Genomic DNA, 18,149 nt, shown 5'->3' with positions numbered 1-18,149 from the left:
ATGCCAATCGTATACTACATGTTGCCCCTTTTTGAGAATCAATTGTCCTCGTCCCCATTTTTGATCTGCATTCACAGCAATGAGCCAAGGCCTCCCTAGGATGATGGGATAGCCCTCCCCCTTGGCTGGCATAACATACATGTCCACACGTGCATCTATATTACATACAGAAACTTTTACATTCTCGATGATCCCTAGGCACTTCACACTTGCATTGTTGGCCAGCCTAGCTTGACAATTAGACGATTTAGTGATTTCAAGCCCTAGTCTATTCATGGCTCTTTCCGTGATCACACACATTTGTGCTCCACCACAAACATACACATTGGATACCTTCCTACCCCTTACATAAGCATCTACAATAGGTTCCACATCTTGTTGTGGCTTTGAAGTCAATGCCTTTACTGTCACCTTTTCTTTCTTTCTTGGGAGTCTTGTGCTTACAAGTTTGGACCAGTGCTTTCTCACCTTGGGTGATAGATGTAGGAGTTGAGGCCAAGAAATATTGGGCTTTTGAGTTTGCAAATCTTCTAAGATGTTGTAGGGTTCCATATTCTTTCCTAATGGAAAATCGTTGATGCCGATCTCCCTTCGCCTTGACCTCTGCTTCTTGCCTCCTTCCTCCTTCTTTGAATTTTTCTTCCTCTCCTTCCTTGCAGGTTCTGACTCTTCATTCCTTGTGTCTTCATCCTTGTTGTGTGCTCTTGTGCGCTTTTCTGCTGGCATAACATCAAAATGTATAGGGCTCACCTCTATCTCCTCTTCCAGCTTTATGACGTTTACTCCTCTCTCTTCCTCCACTGGTGGGATAGGAGGGATGTTTGCCACTGGAGGTGGTGGTGGTCGACGAAGAATTTGCGGGGCTTGAGCATGCTCTTGCTGCACCATGAGCGGAGGGGGTCTAGGAGGGTATATGTCCCCTGGAAGCCTTCGAGGGTGAGGGCAATTATACATGCCATGACCAACTTCGTTGCAATTCCAGCATCTCAACTCTTGTGCTTGACGTCGTTGATTGCGATTCCCTTCTCTTGGTTGTCGTTGTTGGGGTAGGCCCTGCATTAGATTCAAGGTGAGACTCTCTAGTTGTTGAGTTAATCTTTGCAAGATCTCTTGTTGTGATCCTTCCCCTATTTGTGAAGTTTGGGCAAGAGAGCCCCTAACTTGTGCTCCCATGCTTGGTGAAGAATCCCTCTCAATGACTTCATTTAGGTCCCTTGTTCTATGTGCTTGAAAATTTAACTTCTTGAATTTGACCATTGCCACCTCACGTGCTTCCTCAAATGTTGATGGGAATTTTAACTCTACCTTGGTCTTCAAAATTGGATACAAGCCAGCCATGAACCTATCTTTCTTTAGAAAGTTTGGTGCACCACCTTGGTTTTTTAAGGTAGCCTCCCATCTATCCCATAGGTTAAGGAAAACGGCCTCATAAGATGGGTAGTCTTCAAGGAATACCTGTTTATGTTGAAGTAGACACTTCCAAAGACCCTCTGGAGTATCTCCTTGCCCAAATTTGGCAAGAAAAATTGCACGTAGCCTCTCCCAATTGGTTTTGTTTTGAGGTTGCAAGGCCTCGTACCATGCCTTAGCCTCCCCTTTGAGAACGAGTGGAAAAGCACGCAGCTTTACCTCTTCTTGATCTCTCCCAGAGATGAGGTGTGCCATCTCCAAATTATCCAGAAATTCTTGTGCATCCTCACCATTTTTAGAATGAAAGGTAGGAAAAGTGCTTGACATTTTTACAATACAAGGAGGCTTGTGTACCACAAAGTTTTGACTACGATGAGTGATCACATCAAAATGACAATATATACATCAAGTGTTAGTTCATAATTTATCATAGGCAAAATAAAAGGGTTGATTGAGGCATTAATTTCATTAAGGCGAGTGGGTCCAAAAATTCTCCTAATTTTTGCTTGAAATCTAAATTTTGTAGTAATTATGATGTGCACAGATTGACGAGCTATGGGTGTAAAAGGAGAAGCAGCTCCAGGTTGGTTCATGTGACAATGTGTTCTCCTTTTTCTTTCTCTTGAAGAAAGTTTCCTTTGAGTGGATCGCTATCTAAGCGCCTCTTGTCCTTGCCTCAAAACAAAATAAAAACATGGACATCAAATGAATCATCATAATTAATGAATGGAAGAATGATCGGATTTGGAGATGCCAAGATTTCACCAAGTCTTTCTGCTCCAAACATAATAACAATGCGTTGTTGGTAAAAAAATTTGCGATCTACACAAATGTTAATTCTGATGCATTGTGAAAAATGAAAAGCATATGGTGCAACTCTATTGTTCATGAGGAGAATAGAAGGCAATTAGGAAAGTTCCTCCGTGGGGGCACCACTTTTATGAGAGCGGATTTTTTGAGATGGGGCTCAACTCAAGGCTCCCACCAGACAACCACTCCGTGAGACCCTACACACGCATATTTCTTAGGGGCACCACCCTCTTTTATGGAGAAAGAAGGAAACCAAAACAAACCATATACAACACACACACACACACACACACACACACACACACACACACACACTCACACCTTCCTTATATGCTTCAACACAAAATGCCCTTCAACCATTCAACACACTCCTTAAACAATCCCTTTGAACACTGCACAAACTCACATGCAAAGATTGACCTTCACCATATTAGTGCTCATATACTTCTAAGAAAAAAACAAGCACAAAACCTCAAGACTCAAAACACCATAATGCACAAATACTTGACAACTCCTTTCCTTTCCCAAAAGAAGAGACTACTTACACACATAAGGCGGCATGCATAGAGAGCTCTTCTCCATCTATGCAGCCCCAAGACTTACTTACACACAACATAAGGAGAGAAGCCAAGCAAATAGACACCATGGTGCACAAAAAACTTTCTCAACAAACAAGCAACCCAATGAGCACAAAATATGAGAAGCTGCCAAGATATGCTTACCAATTTTGCATGCGTTTAGAGCAAAAATGTGACGACGACACCCCAATTGCAACAATTTGTTGATCAAACCATGAGATAGATCATTGAACTTGATATCCTTGCTCTCATATAGAATCTACAATCCTTATTTAGGGATGAGTATGGTAAGAGAAATGTTTGCAAGAGAATGGTAGCAATAGCATATTGATGCTCTCTCTATGGTGCCGCTTATGATAGCGAGCTTAGGAAATGGATAGGGAGACAAGAGGGGAGAGAGATTAGCGCTTACCTAACCTTAGAGGAGCTTATTTGCAGCAATGGAGTAGGTGTGTGTGTTTTTGTGCTTGCCAAAGGGCCTTTTTATAGCTGTACAAGACCTTGGGTTAGGTTAAACTTGACTAGGGTAGGTAATTAACCATAGTTAGGTTCCCTTTTGACCATTTCTTCAATTATGCAAATAAGGGACTTATTTTTCCATTAAAAATAGCCTTTTAGGTCGTGGAGGCTCCATAAGGGTTGATAATGTATGTGGGTCCCACCATGATGTCCCTCCAGTGGCTCCTGCAGAGTGTCCCCATCCTGTTTGTTGTGTCTCTGGAAGCATCTTGAGCCGACCCCTTCACATTCAAGTGGTTTTTAACTCTCCATTGGTATTTTAGAATGTTGGAGAAGTCAAGAAAACTTTTCACCTTTGTGGTTTACCTGATTGTAACTTTGACCTGCAGTAACAGTGTCCGCAGCACCTTGTTTTCACCATAACTTTCAGCATGTAACTCAGAATTGGGTGCTGTAAAAGGCAAAGTTGACCTTCTCAAAGTGTTTAAGCTGATTTTGGAGTGTTCCTCAAGTATACCCATGAGCTAAGGCGTTCAAGATGCATCCAAAACACCTTTTGAACCAAGTCTCCTTGTGGGGGGCCCTTTAGCATGCATCCAAGGTGTAGCATGCTTTTTCAAAAGAGAATCCACCTTAAACAAATGAGGTAGGCTCCAATAAAGTTTGATTTATTGGGGATATACATTATATTTAAGATTTTTTGACCAACACAAGTAAATGATCCAAGACTTGGGTCACATAGTGGTGGGGAAGGGAAGGCCTACAAGGTTAACCCTACCCTTGAGAGAAGATGGATAAGATAAGTGCCCATAAATTATTTATTTATAAATTATGGGATGTAGATAGCTATTTAAATTAGTAAAGGTAATTAGTTAAAAGAATATACAGTAAAAAAACTAGAAGAGTAGAATAAAGTTTACTATTTACATTTAGCGTGAAGAGAGAAATATGATGTAAATGCATAAAGATCTAAGAAGGGTAAGGTGTTTGTATGGAAAAAGGCTATTACGGAAAGAGAGAATGAACATTAAGTTAAAACTTTGATAAAAAATATATACATTTGAGTAGAAATGTAGTGCAAATGCAAGGTTACCATTTAACGCTACTCAACATGTTTACATCCTGAAGGGTGTTGAAAAAATGATCTCATTTTTTTTTTAACAGATCGAATAGGACAAGGGTCTCTTTTATTGGTGAAAAATTCACAAGTAAGGGGTCTTATAAATAGTCGATGAACGTATGCGATATACAAGATTTACATATGGTGACCCTCTCGAGTACTGCTTTGGGAGAGATTTTAGACAAATCTTACAAGTGGTGTTCAAGGGAACATGTGATGACATTGTTGATGCTATGCTATGTTGATCGCACTTATGGCCATATGTGAAGATTCTCAAATTGACTTGTAATATGCGTGTGGGAGATGGTGATGTTGCAAATGCTGCCTATAGACAATGGCTTATAGATAGGAAATGGGACTTTGGCAAGCAATGGTAAAGATAGAATAGTGATCCCCCATCACATGGTGATTTCTTCATCTTCAATAGGTGGATTGATAGGTTGCATCTATTTGGAAATGAATAGAGATGTGGATGACGTTGAATACTTCAAAGAGTGTACCATACTTGCTCCCAAAAACTCCGAGGTTGATAGTTACTTGGTGAGCCTGATAGCTTTTTCCACTTTCTGGATCGTGGAGTGAACCACTTGGCTCAAGCTCAACCATCCGATAATTGAAATCTAGGTTGTTCGTAGAGAGCAATTTAATTGAGCGAGAGACACCCATATGCGCAGGGAAATGCGATGCAGCACGACAAAAGGTGGGCCAAGGGCTTCAACTACCTTATTCAACTTGTTAGAAATACATACTTCCAAAATTTTCTAAAACATATCAATATTGGCCTTGAAAAAAGCCCCTTGAAAAGATAAAGCCAAATATAGTGTGTCTCCTCCAAGGAGCAAGATGATGTTTGGTGGTTTGCAAAGAAAGAGGAAGTAGTAGTGTTGTGAATCGTAGGAAGTAGTGTGTCTCCTCCAAGAAGCAAGATGATGTTCGGTGGTTTGCAAAGAAAGAGGAACATAATGCAAGTTTCAGAATCAAAATCGGGAATCATTAGTTATGATGATTACAAAGCGGAGCAACTTAATCGCTTGAGTGTACGTACAACAGAGCGCTTTCCTCTCCAAAAGATAAGCCCCCCTTTCACAAAAAAGTTATTGACTTCTATAACTAGGGCTTTTAAAAGGGCTAGTAGCAGACTCACATGTCCTTTACACATATCATTGACATAATTACAACTCAGGGAATCGATTAGCTACATTGGAATCAAATTTACACATAGTGTAGCTACTCAGCTTGAAAAATTAACAGAGTACAAATGTGGTATCCGACTAAGTGTCCGTCTAAGTGGGCGCCTGTTTAGTGAGTCCTTCAAGATTCCACCCTTCCTCGCTCGTGTCATCCCTTGACACAACCATGTGCAATCTTGTTGTAAGGGTTGTTTTCAACTTTGTCTTCATGGTTGGTCTTTAAATTTGAATTTTCTTTGTAGTTGATGATGCTTCCCCCTTCCTTGAGTGATTCATATCTTGTGTGTTCAAGTTGATGCATGTGTGGACGTCGATTGTCAAGGCAATTTTGCATTTTGTTGTGCATTCTCCTTTTGGTGGCCACTTTTGACTATGAAGATGCTTTTGGTGTTGCTTGCTTTTGTGAGAACTGAGCTTCTTTGGGTTGTTGACGTTATGATGGATCTTTCTCTTTGGTTCCACTGCAATGCAAGCCCTTTGCAATATTTCACCAACACTAAAGCACTATGTGAGCCTTTGGTATACGCCCTTATTGGAGTTGAGCAGTTGGGACTTGAAGTACCTGTTTATGTAAGGTGAGTGCTTGGGAGAAACAAAGGAAGAGTGATGTCCCTCATGGGAATTCGGCCAGTTGTGCCAACAATGCCTCTTATCTAGTCAAGCGAGTTGGAAAGATTGTGCTGACTGCTGCGAATGACTGTTCTTTCACACTTGTTGATGCACTTTATGTACCCGGGATCAAGAAGAATATTTTGTCTGTATCTGCACTTGTTAGACTTGGTCTTGTTGTGAAATTTGTGGATGACAGATGTATAGTTCATGATCTTAGTTTTGATGATGAGATTGTTGCATCAAGCATTTAATGTCATGTATAAGCTCACTTTGTATGACAAGTGTGGGTAGAATTTTGCAAATGCAGTTGTCAATTCTAAGGCCATTTCAGATGCAAAACTTTGCCATGCACGTTTTGGACATCTAAATTTTGCAACTTTACTGCATTTGCAGACATCTGATATGGTTGCTTATTTGCCACCTCTTGAAGCACCTGCCAAACATGTTTGTGAAGGCTGTATTTTGGGTAAGATGCATCGTTCGAAGTTTCCAAAGGATGGTTCAGTTAGGGCCACATGCAGGGTGTAGCTTGTGCATAGTGATGTTTGTGGGCCCATGCAAACTCCGTCATTAGGAAATTACCTTTACTTTGTGACTTTTATTGATGATTACTCTAGGTATGCATGGGTATATCCACTTAAAGCGAAGTCCGAAGTATTTATATGCTTCCATTTTTTTTCTCTATGCTTGAAAATAATGTACTATGGACACCCTCCGCTCTGATTAAGGGGAGGAGTATATGTCTCATGAATTTAATGCATTTTTAGCTAGTCATGGGATAAAACACCAATGTATAGTGCTTTATACGCCTCATCAAAATGGTGTTGCTGAGAGAAAAAGTAGGTCACTTATAAAAATGGCACGATGCATGGTCAAAAGTCAAACTTTGCTGCATTCGTTTTGGCTTGAGGCCATCATGTGTGCCACTTATGTACTTAACAGGTGTCCTACGAAAGCTTTGCAGTCTATGAATCCATATAAAGCATGGCATGATAGAAAGCCTTCTATAGAGAACATGCCTATTTTTAGTTGTTTGGCATATGCTTTGGTGCCACAAACGCATCGCAAAAAATTGGATGATAAGGCTGTCAAATGTATTTTTGTTGGTTATAGTGTTGAAAGAAAAGGTTACAGGTTGTATCATCCGCAAACAAAGCGTATTTTGGTCTCACAGGATGTTGTGTTTGTGGAAGATTCTGTTCAGTCCTTGTTATCATGTACTAGAGACAATAATGTCTTGTTGTCTCTTTTTAGTGGTGGAAGTTCGAATATAAATTCCAATGAGGCAAATGTATAGCCTATGGGGTTTTTTGAAAATGTATTAGATTAGCCTATTACTCATACATATGTACAAGATGTACTCGATGAGGAAAGGGTTGAGAATGAGTAGGCTAGAGGTATGCCTAAATGGCTGGTGCATACTTTGCGTGATAGTAAATTGAATATACCTTTATCTAGGCGTACTCATTCAGGTTCTCGCCATGCATCTTATGCATCAAATTTTTATGCTTTGGCTGTGTCTAGCTTATGTGATGTTGAGGAACCTCTATCCTTTGATGAAGCACATAATTCAAAAAATTGGTTGGCTACCATGCACACTTATAGAAAATGACACATGGACTTTATGTGATTTGCCTCCTGAAGAAAAGGCAATTGGTACAAAGTGGGTTAATAAGTTGAAACACAAGCCGAATGGTGAGATTGATTGCTATAAGGCTAGACTTGTTGCAAAGGGTTATGCACAATAAAAAGACAGAGATTATGAAGAGACTTTTGCTCCTACTTGTTGTATGACTACTGTGCGTTTTTTATGTGCATTGGTAGATCATTTTGGTTGGGATGCACATCAGTCAGACAATGTTACAACTTTCTTGAATGGTGACATATTTGAGAAATTTTATGTAACGTAGCCTCGCGGTTTTGTCATTAACACTAGGTTGGTAACCTAACAGGACATAAAAGTGTCCTTTCAGGGTTTTGAAAAAAACCTCCAAAACCATAGTAGATCCACTCATTTTGTAAAATCCTTTCATGAGGTTATAGTTCAAGGCCTACTACACATGGAAAAAATAAGAAACTTGTAAAATTTCTCATCTTTTGGTCACACCAAGCCTCCAAAGTTGATGGACCGGTACATTTTCATCAAAACAATCATTTCTTACATTTTGTTGCATAAAAATAAGATTAGGGATTTTTGTAGGACTTGAGATAAATTCCCTAGTTAACTTCAATGGGTTGGTGATCAGAACATATGATTGCTTCTCACTCACTATTTTTTGTTTTGCCAAAAGAAATAGGTACAAAAAAGTTGAATTTTTACCATTCTACAAACCTATCATCAAAGTTTCTATAGCCACTACATATGATTGCTTCTCACTCACTATTTTTTGTTTTGCCAAAAGAAATAGGTACAAAAAAGTTGAATTTTTACCATTCTGCAAACCTATCATCAAAGTTTCAATACAAATAATATATGCATGTTTTCTTAGTTCCCTGTTGTCCTTTAGGTTCATAAGGAGCCATGGAGCATGTCAAAAGAATAATACATCTCTTACCAAGGGGAATCTTGGGGATAAAGATGAAGTACTAAATACAACAAACATGAAAAAACTGGGTTCAACATTATGAGTTGTAAAATCCCATAGAAACTATTCAATATCTAGCCAAATTTGATCCTTATGACTAGATATGGTTACTACCTGCAAAATGCATGTAGTTGTCACAAGAAACTAACAATATTGAAAAAGCTATACTTGATATACTAGAATGTTTCGTTTTCTTCTATAATTGAAAAAATCAACCATCGTTGTCTACTATGAAAAATAGGGTATTAGGTGCCCCAAAACTCAAGGAATATTAGCTTTATGTTACAATATGCGACATAGAAAATCACAACTGCATTTGGATATCATGAAAGCCACCAAAAAAATCATAGAAGAGCTAAAATTGGCTAAACAATAGGATTTGACAATTTTTGTAATTTGGTCATAACTTACAACTTTAACATTTATTTCTCCCTAGAAGCATCAGAACATGTTGAGGACTACTAAAGATAGTTCTCTAGCATTATGGACCTCACAAACATGAATTCTAGAGTGGTATAGTTGCAAAAAGTTGAAAAAAGCCAAAAACAGGACCCGTTTTTTCACACAGTTTAGGTTGTGAAATGTTGTGCAAGGACAAGGTTAAAGATGGAATTGATATTCCAAAAAAATGTCGAGTTTTTTTTCAGCTCATGAGACAACTTTTTAGACAGATAGCACCTCAAAATCCATTTTGAAACTCTTGACATAATTCAAGGAAAATGGTCACTTCACAGGACATAAAAGTGTCCCAGGACATAAAAGTGTCCCATTACCAACCTAGTGTTAAAGGGCAGGAAGATAAAGTGTGCAGATGTAACAAAGCTTTGTATGGGTTGAAGCAATCTCCTCATGCTTGGTATGAGAAGGTTGGCACTCATTTGGTAAAACGAGGCTTTCATAACAATCCAACAGAAAGCACATTGTATGTAAAGCGTGAGGGTGATGTATTTCTCATTGTGGTTCTTTATGTGGATGATTTGCTGATCACTGGACCAAATGAGAGACATATTGCTGAATTTAAGGCTGATTTGAATGCTACTTTCAAGATGAAATATTTGGGGTTGTTGCATCATTACTTGGGTATAAAGTTTAAGCAGTGTGATGGTGGTATTGCCTTGTGTCAGAAAATTTACATGATACATTGCTATGTAAGTTTGGACTTGAGGATTGCAAACCTATTGCCACTCCCATATAAACATGTTTTAAATTGAGTCTTCATGATGCTAGTGATCCTGTATATGTCACTCTTTACCAAACCGCTATTGGATGCCTCATCTATGTATGCAACACGAGGCCGGATATTCAGTTTGCAGTCTCACAGGTAAGCAGATTCATGCATAGCTCAAAGTCTAAGCATTGGCAGGCTGTCAAGAGGATTTTTTGCTACTTGAGGGGCACTTTACATCTTGACTTGTTTTATCCCTAGAGGGGATCATTGCCGCCAGATTTACATTTTCGGACTCAGATTGGGCTGGTTGTTATGACAAGTGAGTGTCCACAAGTGGTTTTTGTTTCATGCTCGGCAGTTTATGTATCTCATGGTTGTGCAAGAAGTAACCTACTGTGGCCACTTCCAGTTGTGAGGTTGAGTACATGACAATCTTCACAGCTACGATTGAGTGTGCATGGCTCAGACGCCTTGGGGTTTGGACAGGACACTGCCAACACTATCTACACTGACACTCAGAGCGCATTGGCAGTTGCGAGGAACCCGATTTTTCATGCTCACACAAAGCACATCAAGGTGCATTATCACTATGTCAGGGAGAGGCTCTCAGCAGGAGAGATTAGCTTGGCTTATGTGACAACCTTGCAGATCTTTTCACAAAGGCATTGTCTCGTGAGAAGTTCGAAGGCACTTTCCTTTACTCTATGTAACAACTCTCGTTCACTGCATCACTCCCAGGGGGGATTTGTTACCATATACATGTGGTAGTGATGTATGTGAACACACTTAGGACCACCCAAAGATTTCCACAAAGCTTTGGGATTACTCCTCTTTGTGGACTGAACATGGCCTCAGGGCATGGCACTTCCCTTTACTCTATGTGTCAACCCTCGTTCACCGTATCACTTCATGGGAGATTTTCTACCATATACATGTGATAGTGATGTGTGTGAACACACTTAGGACCGTCGGGGCATTTTTTTCATCACTAGGAGCTTTTTTCCCCGTGCATTGTATATATGCCCATCACTCTAGGGTTATCTTATCTTTCTATTGCACACACTCTCTATTGTGTGCCTTGAGCTTCCTTCGTCTTTTCCAATCTGTGTGTTTTCTTGCAACCCTAATTCCAACAGCTCTTTAGTGGAAAGGAGTAAGGATGAACTCCCACCGTTTCATTTTCTTCTTAACTGCATCCAATTGTAGTAGAATACATTCATGTTTCTTGAATTTAGCATAATCCATACCTATCATGGCCACCAGGATGTTATCATAAATTGATCTGTCTTTGATAAATCCATGCTTGTGGGGAGAGATGACCTCCAAGATGTTATCATAAATTGATCTACCTTTGAAAAATCCATGATAGTGGGGAGAGATGACCTCCGCTAACATAGGGTCCATTCTTTCAGCAATAAGTGCTTGGCCGACACCTTGTATACCACTATCATCATTGTAATTGGTCTCTAGTGTTTGAGTTGAGAGCATGCTAACTGTTTGGGCATGAGCTTGATTATTCCTTTCTTCACACCTGATTCAAGCGTGCCTTAGTTAAGGCTCTGTTGACTATATGCAAGAAGGACGGGCCCAGAACTTCCCAAAACTCTTGACATAATTACTTGGTTGTGATTCCATCCCATCCTGGCGACTTTTCTTTGCCCATCTTTTTGAGTGTCAACCAACACTCATCCAGGGTACAAGCCTTTCTAGGTAGTTCATCCGACATGAGTCCAGTAGTGTTGAGGTGGATGTAAACATTTTAGCCATGGCTTCTCTGATTATGGGAAAGGGAGAATCTTCCTTTCCAATGATTTGGTTCAGATGATCCAACATCACCGTGCCCATCTGATATGGGTTGTTGAGTTGGATTCCCTAGTTGTCAATCAAGGAAGAGATGGTAGCTTGTTGTTTTCTTACATTGATTGTTGTTCTGAGCAGAGTGTTCTTCTTGGCATCCTCAGTCTTAATCGTCCTCTCCTTGTCTTGAATCCTAAGGAGGTTAGTCTCCTCGAGTTCCCTTTAATGCAAGGACTGCTTGATCTTCAACCATTCCATGTGCTCTAGGTCAAAGGCCTTGCCTTGCATTTTCTTTCGACCTAACTTCTCAAATCTAGAGTTGGAAATTGAATTTGCATGGTTGTTAGCGTTCTTGAGCATTGGTCCCACTCTTTTGATTGCAATTTGGATTTTTTTACTGAATCTTTTTTATGAATCTGACCTTTCCTTGATGATGTCCTGGTTCAGTTCTTCCGCGGCCCGAGACACCAGAGCCTTAAAGTGAGCATTTTTTAACAGATTTGGGTAGGTGATGAGTAGTCTCTTGGCACCTTGTGGCTAATGTAATTCTCCTGAAGAAAATTCCAAGGTACTAATAAGAGGAAAGTGATCTTAGAGACATTCATTCACAAGGATTTGCACAAGCAATGAAGAAGGCACCCAATCTCTGCTGTGAGAGAAATATAGCATGTCGAATTTGGAGGCAGACTGGGAGGAGTGGAGACTGTGGTAGGTGAACCCCACGTCATCCTCCCAAGGACCAGTCTTCCAGGCATCAACCAGGGCCCATTTATCCTTTAGGACGGTCCATTTCTTATGCGCATGCCCAACAAGAATGCTTGAAGGGCCCTATCTAACTTGTCTGAAACACACCATATTAAAGTCTCCAATCAAGAAAAAATCCCCTTCTATTTGAATTTGTGAGAGGTCATTCCATAACATCGATTGGCCTTTAGAACCATTAGGAGTGTAAATGTTGACAATAGTGAGCAAGGAACCTTAATAGACACCACAAGAGCTCTCTCAAACGGGTATTGATACACTAGTTTTGGCTCTAGATCCTCCTATCATCTCTCCACTAAAACCATCAAAAGCGGTGCCGTTAAAAAAAAGCGCTTCACCAAGTGATTGCTCTCTCAAAACTGATGCATTAAGGTAGCGTCCTTGCAGACACTAGCAATCAATATTTGTTCTTCTCTTCATGCACTGCCAGAGCTTTCCTCGCTTCTCTTTTGATTGTATGCCCTTCACATTCTAGGATAGCATTTGAAGTGTGGGGTTCATGGGGAGAGGGGAATGAATTCCTCAACATAAGTCTGCCCTGTCCGCGCCACACTAGCCTCAAGAGAATCCAGAGGCTCTTCAAGATCAATGGACTTCTTTTCCTGTAGCACGTCAAAGGGATTGCAAAGAGGGATGCCAACAGTCCCTCCTTTTGGTGGAGCGGGGGGAGGATGGGTGCTTTTCCCTTCAAGGCATAAGCAGCCCCCGGTTGCATTGCTTCCCTTGCTGCAGCCTTCACCTCTCCACTCTCTTTAGCCTTGGGACTTGCACGGCCGATGTGGTTTTTACTGTTAGAAGTTTAGATATGGGAGAAGTAAAGATAAAAACATTCTCATTGCCTAGGCATTCAGGGACTTGCAATGTAACGCTTTGCTTTTCCACACGCTACTCCATGATCGTGTCTTCTTTGTCGCAAGTCATAGTCTCTTTTTCCTCTCCTGCTCTTTTCTCTTCATTAATCATCCTTTGAATCTCACTCTCCTCCACAGTTCCATCCCTAGCAAGGTCTTGATTGTCGTCCCTTGTACTGGGATCTTGCCTTTTAGGATTGGTCCTTACTCTAGCTTTCATGGGACACTCCTTGACAAAGTGCCCGAATTCGTTACACTCAAAGCAAGCTCCAAAGTAGGTCCCAAAATTGAGAGTATTGTTATAAGTCTAGCTCCCACATTGATCACCATGCTCTTGGGTGGAGATCTAGACATATTCTAGCCTATACACACCCGATTGGAGGTCCTACCTAGACCCCTTCTATTCAAAATGAACAACGGGGTTCCCAATTGACTGGCAATCATCCCAGAGTCAACTAGGCAAGTCAACAAATTCAACCCAGAGAAGATGGAACTCCTAGAGGGACTCTGTCGAGTCAAATATTGGCTCCCATGGTACCACACAGATTTTTGTCCTGTTAAAGATTAAGGGACCTTTTTCAAGGATCCTCGAGACATCAGTCTCCTCCCTAAATCTAACTGAGTAGAAACCCTTGGCTAGGCTCTATAAATCTTATTGGCACAATAGCCGATGCGTCTTTATCACAGAAAATAGATATCAACACTTGTCAATGGTAATCAATACATTCATCTACTCTTGTTTTTTAATGTCATCTCGAAGAAATGGATCCATCATGTTCAGTTCATCTTCAAGGTTTTGCCTATCTGTCTCGTCAATCTCTGTAGCAATTTGAATCAACTCCTTAGCTTTTAACACCCAAAGGTTTCCGCACCTTTGTAACTTCCTTGTGGTTTTTACTATTTTGAACTTGTGGCTTACTCAAATTTTATTATGGCTACCCTAGCTATATCCCTATAATTGTGCATGGTTAAGATGATTCTCATGGTGATTCTCTATTAGAGGTAGTTGTCCCCAATCTTGTATCGTGTTTCAATTTAGGTTGTCCTACAATCACCTCGTTGTGGGTATCTTTGCCAAATCCTACAATAGCAAATAGTATGCTTATACTCAATGCCACAACTAGTGACAACTATGCATTTAAGCAATCTTAAGGGTTATTCTAGACTACTATTAGCAAGATGTTAAAGTGTCCTTGACTGCATTATTGCCAACATTGTCCATGACTTCCATTAGCATCACTATTGCTATAGCTATGAGCCCCTTGGAGGGTAGGCTGCAAGTGTAATTTTAGCTTCTAAGCATCCCAACATTTAATATTAGAGACCTTTGTTGTTTATAAGTGGTAGGGAATGGTCAATAGAAGACCATTCCTGACCGTCAAGAGTCAAAGAGGGGGCCAATCATGAAGTGGGTTCAATAATGACAAAGGTGACAGAGCAACATATGATGGAGATTAAGCCCTATGAGTTGTGCATCAACAGATGAAATTCAGGTGTTGGTTCAAGAGCTCGTGATTGCTCAAGCTGCTATTATATTATGGGAGCTGATGTGGCGAGCATCCACGACCTGAGTAGCTGGATTTTGCAGCAACAAAATGGCGAGTAGATGGATGGTAGGAATGGATTGCCCCCCAACCTTTATGGGGTAGAAAATGGACCATTCCTAGAATGCAAGCAATCCCTTGGCGCACAGGCCAAGAGACATGGGGGGAGTTGCATTCCAAGAATGGTCCCTGAGGCACCATTCTCGACCATCAAGTGTAGAAAATGGACCATTCCTGGAATGCAAGCAATCCCTTGGCGCATAGGCCAAGGGGGCGTGCATTCCAAGAATGTTCCCCGAGGCACCATTCTCGACCGTCAAGTGTCGGGGGAGTGTGGGACCAATAAGCAACTACCAAGTAGCAAGTAGCAAGTGTGACGCTATGACATAGGAAGGCAGTGTTCCAAGCTGAATCCAGCAGCTTCTCAACACACAGGGAGCATCAAGATTTTCGTTGCTGAGGTGTCACTAGCATAGTGATGCTAATTTGGTAGCATATACAAGATGAGTGAGTTGGCATTAATCTGACGGCTCATGCCTTAATGGATAGTGGATGTACGGTCTAGATCCACTGTCCCCCGACTTTGACAGACCTACACCAAGCGGCCAGATGGATGAGTTTTGAGGATTCAATTTAGTCCGCTATGCTGAGAGGCGGTCTCGCTTTGCATCAAGCGAGGCATCGAGAGTATTAGCTTGATTGTATAAGATAACGGTGGCCCATCACATCAATGATTTTAGGGGCACGTAGCCAGGAAAATAGAAAAAAAATCCTTTTGTATTAAGAGTCTCCAAGAAGGTATTAAGAGCCGAGTCCCCTTAACGATTTATTGATTGACTGGTATTGGTATGTACTATAAAACAGATGAAATGAGTGGTCTCGCACAATCCTAAGTGAAAAGCGAAGCTAAAGCTTTGGATTACTTGAGACGTAAAGAAGAGAAGCACCCTCGTTTGGAGTGAATTTTCATTGGTTTTTGGATTTTGAAGCCTCGGAGCTTTAAAAGGATTGAAGGAATGGGTGACCATTATTTTGACAAATACTGTTGATGAGCAGTGAGACCCGGCTCTAACTTCTAACCAATGACCGAGTCACTGACAATTCACACCCTTTCTCTCGCCGAACGTGCTAGGTTACTCTTTGTTTTTACACTTGGTAAGTGAGACTTTCCAAACTTTGTGAGTGAGACTACTCTTTCAATTTTATTACTACTAAAACAATTTGACTATGTATGGGGACTCCGCTCTAACAAAGAGCATGGTCACGCGAGGCTTAGTTACAACTAAGCCCCGACAGCCTCTGATAAGCGCTCAACGTCTCCACCGTCGACAGCAGGTAAGTAGAGAGAGGAAGAGCAAGTCGCAAGCAGGAGAGAGAGAGAGAGAGAGAGAGAGAGAGAGAGAGAGAGAGAGAGAGAGAGAGCTGGCGTTGACCAGCAGTGGGTGGGCAAGTTTGTGAGACTATGCCTTTTTAGGCATAGTTAGCGTACGATGCTGGTGAATACCTGTGAAAATCCGACTTTGCCAGCTCAACTTACGAAAAACTAAGCTTCGCGTGACCATAGCCAAAGTAACAAAAGCGCTACCTATTTTATTTTAATGTGCTGCTTGGCTTTCATTAACTTGGAGAGGAGAGGAGGATAGGTACAAGTTACAATGCACCAGGCCAACATGGTAGCACATGGCATCGAACTAGGTATACACAAGAAGATTTAGAAATTTTCTCATGTACGAAAAAGGAGACTTTTTCAATGCTTTTCATACAATGCATAACATCATGAGCTTCTGCTTGGGAGGCACCGCATACCTAGCTAGGTACGATTGGGGGCAGGGGACCGCCGGCCCGGTGGGGGGGCCAACGGTCCCCTGCCCCCAATCGTACCTAGCTAGGTATGCGGTGCCTCCCAAGCAGAAGCTCATGATGTTGCGTTAAGTCATAATGTGGGAATTATTGTGAGAATTTGTCCAAAACTTCTTGTGATATATATATAACCTGTAACATTTGAAGCCAAGGAAAGCTACCCTTGCTTCGTGATCATGCCCGTGCTTTGATCGAGACATCTCAAAGAAACACGAGAATGGGGAGAGGTAGCCAGATATTTCAAAAACTCCATGACGGATCTATTAACTCCTTTTTGGAGAGAAGTTGCAAGAAAAGTCAACAACAAGGGACTCATTCATTTGACCCACTTTTGGGACGGAGGTAGCAAGGGTCTAAAGAAGCAGAGCAACTGGATACCCAATATAATCTCTACGGAACTGAACGACTTCTGATCGATAGGGCTGTCCAAGGTCTTAGCAAGGTGCTTATGCCAATTTGTGAGGTTGATCTAGATTGGAAAGCCTGGCAGTGGCCCGAGCACAGAAACTTCACCAAACCGCAAACCAAGTCAATCTACTACAAACTTATGTTCGAAGCAGAGTGGTTCTCCCCACTTAATCAGCAGTGGAGGAAGCATTGCCTAGCATCCGGATTGGCAATGAAGATCTTCCTATGGAAGGTTCTATGGAGAGCCATGCCCATGTTGGGGAGCCATGCCTACCATCAACAAAATACTAGCCAGAGGGATGGGCTTTGATAGATGCTCAAGGTGCAAAGTGGCTAGTAAGGATCTCTGTCCACAACTACAAGAGGCCTTACAAGTAAAATATGTAAATCGATACAGAAAAGAAGATTCTATTCTTCAAGAACGACCTACTCGGGAGGAAAGAGTTGGAAAAACCAATCTGCACACTACTTCAAACAAGTTTGGGAGTCAAGGAACCGACAAAAAACGACCAGTTGCCAGGATTGATGCCTATGTGAGTTTTGGATAGAAGCTATGCTTGCATTACTCGATGGCCAATCTCAAAGAGATTATTCAAGAAAGCAGGGAAGCGATGATCTCTACTGGAAACCACAAAGAACTTTGAAGAATGGACTCAAGCAATCAAAGCCATGACGATTCCGCTATCAACCGGTTCACAAAATGGTAACTATCTATTAGCTCTCGCCTGTGAAGGGCTGTGTAACTCTGAAACATGTATTATGGTCCCTTAAGGCACTTGACGTGCTACAGGTGATGTACATCCCTTACAGGGATAATATAATACATCCACTCACAATTGTATGGCAAAAACAAAAGATGATCATGGGTGTCCTTTGTTTACCCTCAGTTTATCAAGGAGATCCAGCAGCCTACAGCACACGAGACCTGCGACATCTAATCTCAGTCAACAACACCCAAGGTCCGTGACACAGCAAACCAAGGAAGTTGGCTGAGG

The sequence above is a fragment of the Adiantum capillus-veneris genome, chromosome 15, assembly GCF_014529385.1.
Source record: "Adiantum capillus-veneris isolate H3 chromosome 15, ASM1452938v2, whole genome shotgun sequence".
Taxonomy (NCBI): Eukaryota; Viridiplantae; Streptophyta; class Polypodiopsida; order Polypodiales; family Pteridaceae; genus Adiantum; species Adiantum capillus-veneris.
Note: the sequence above shows the minus strand (reverse complement) of the source record.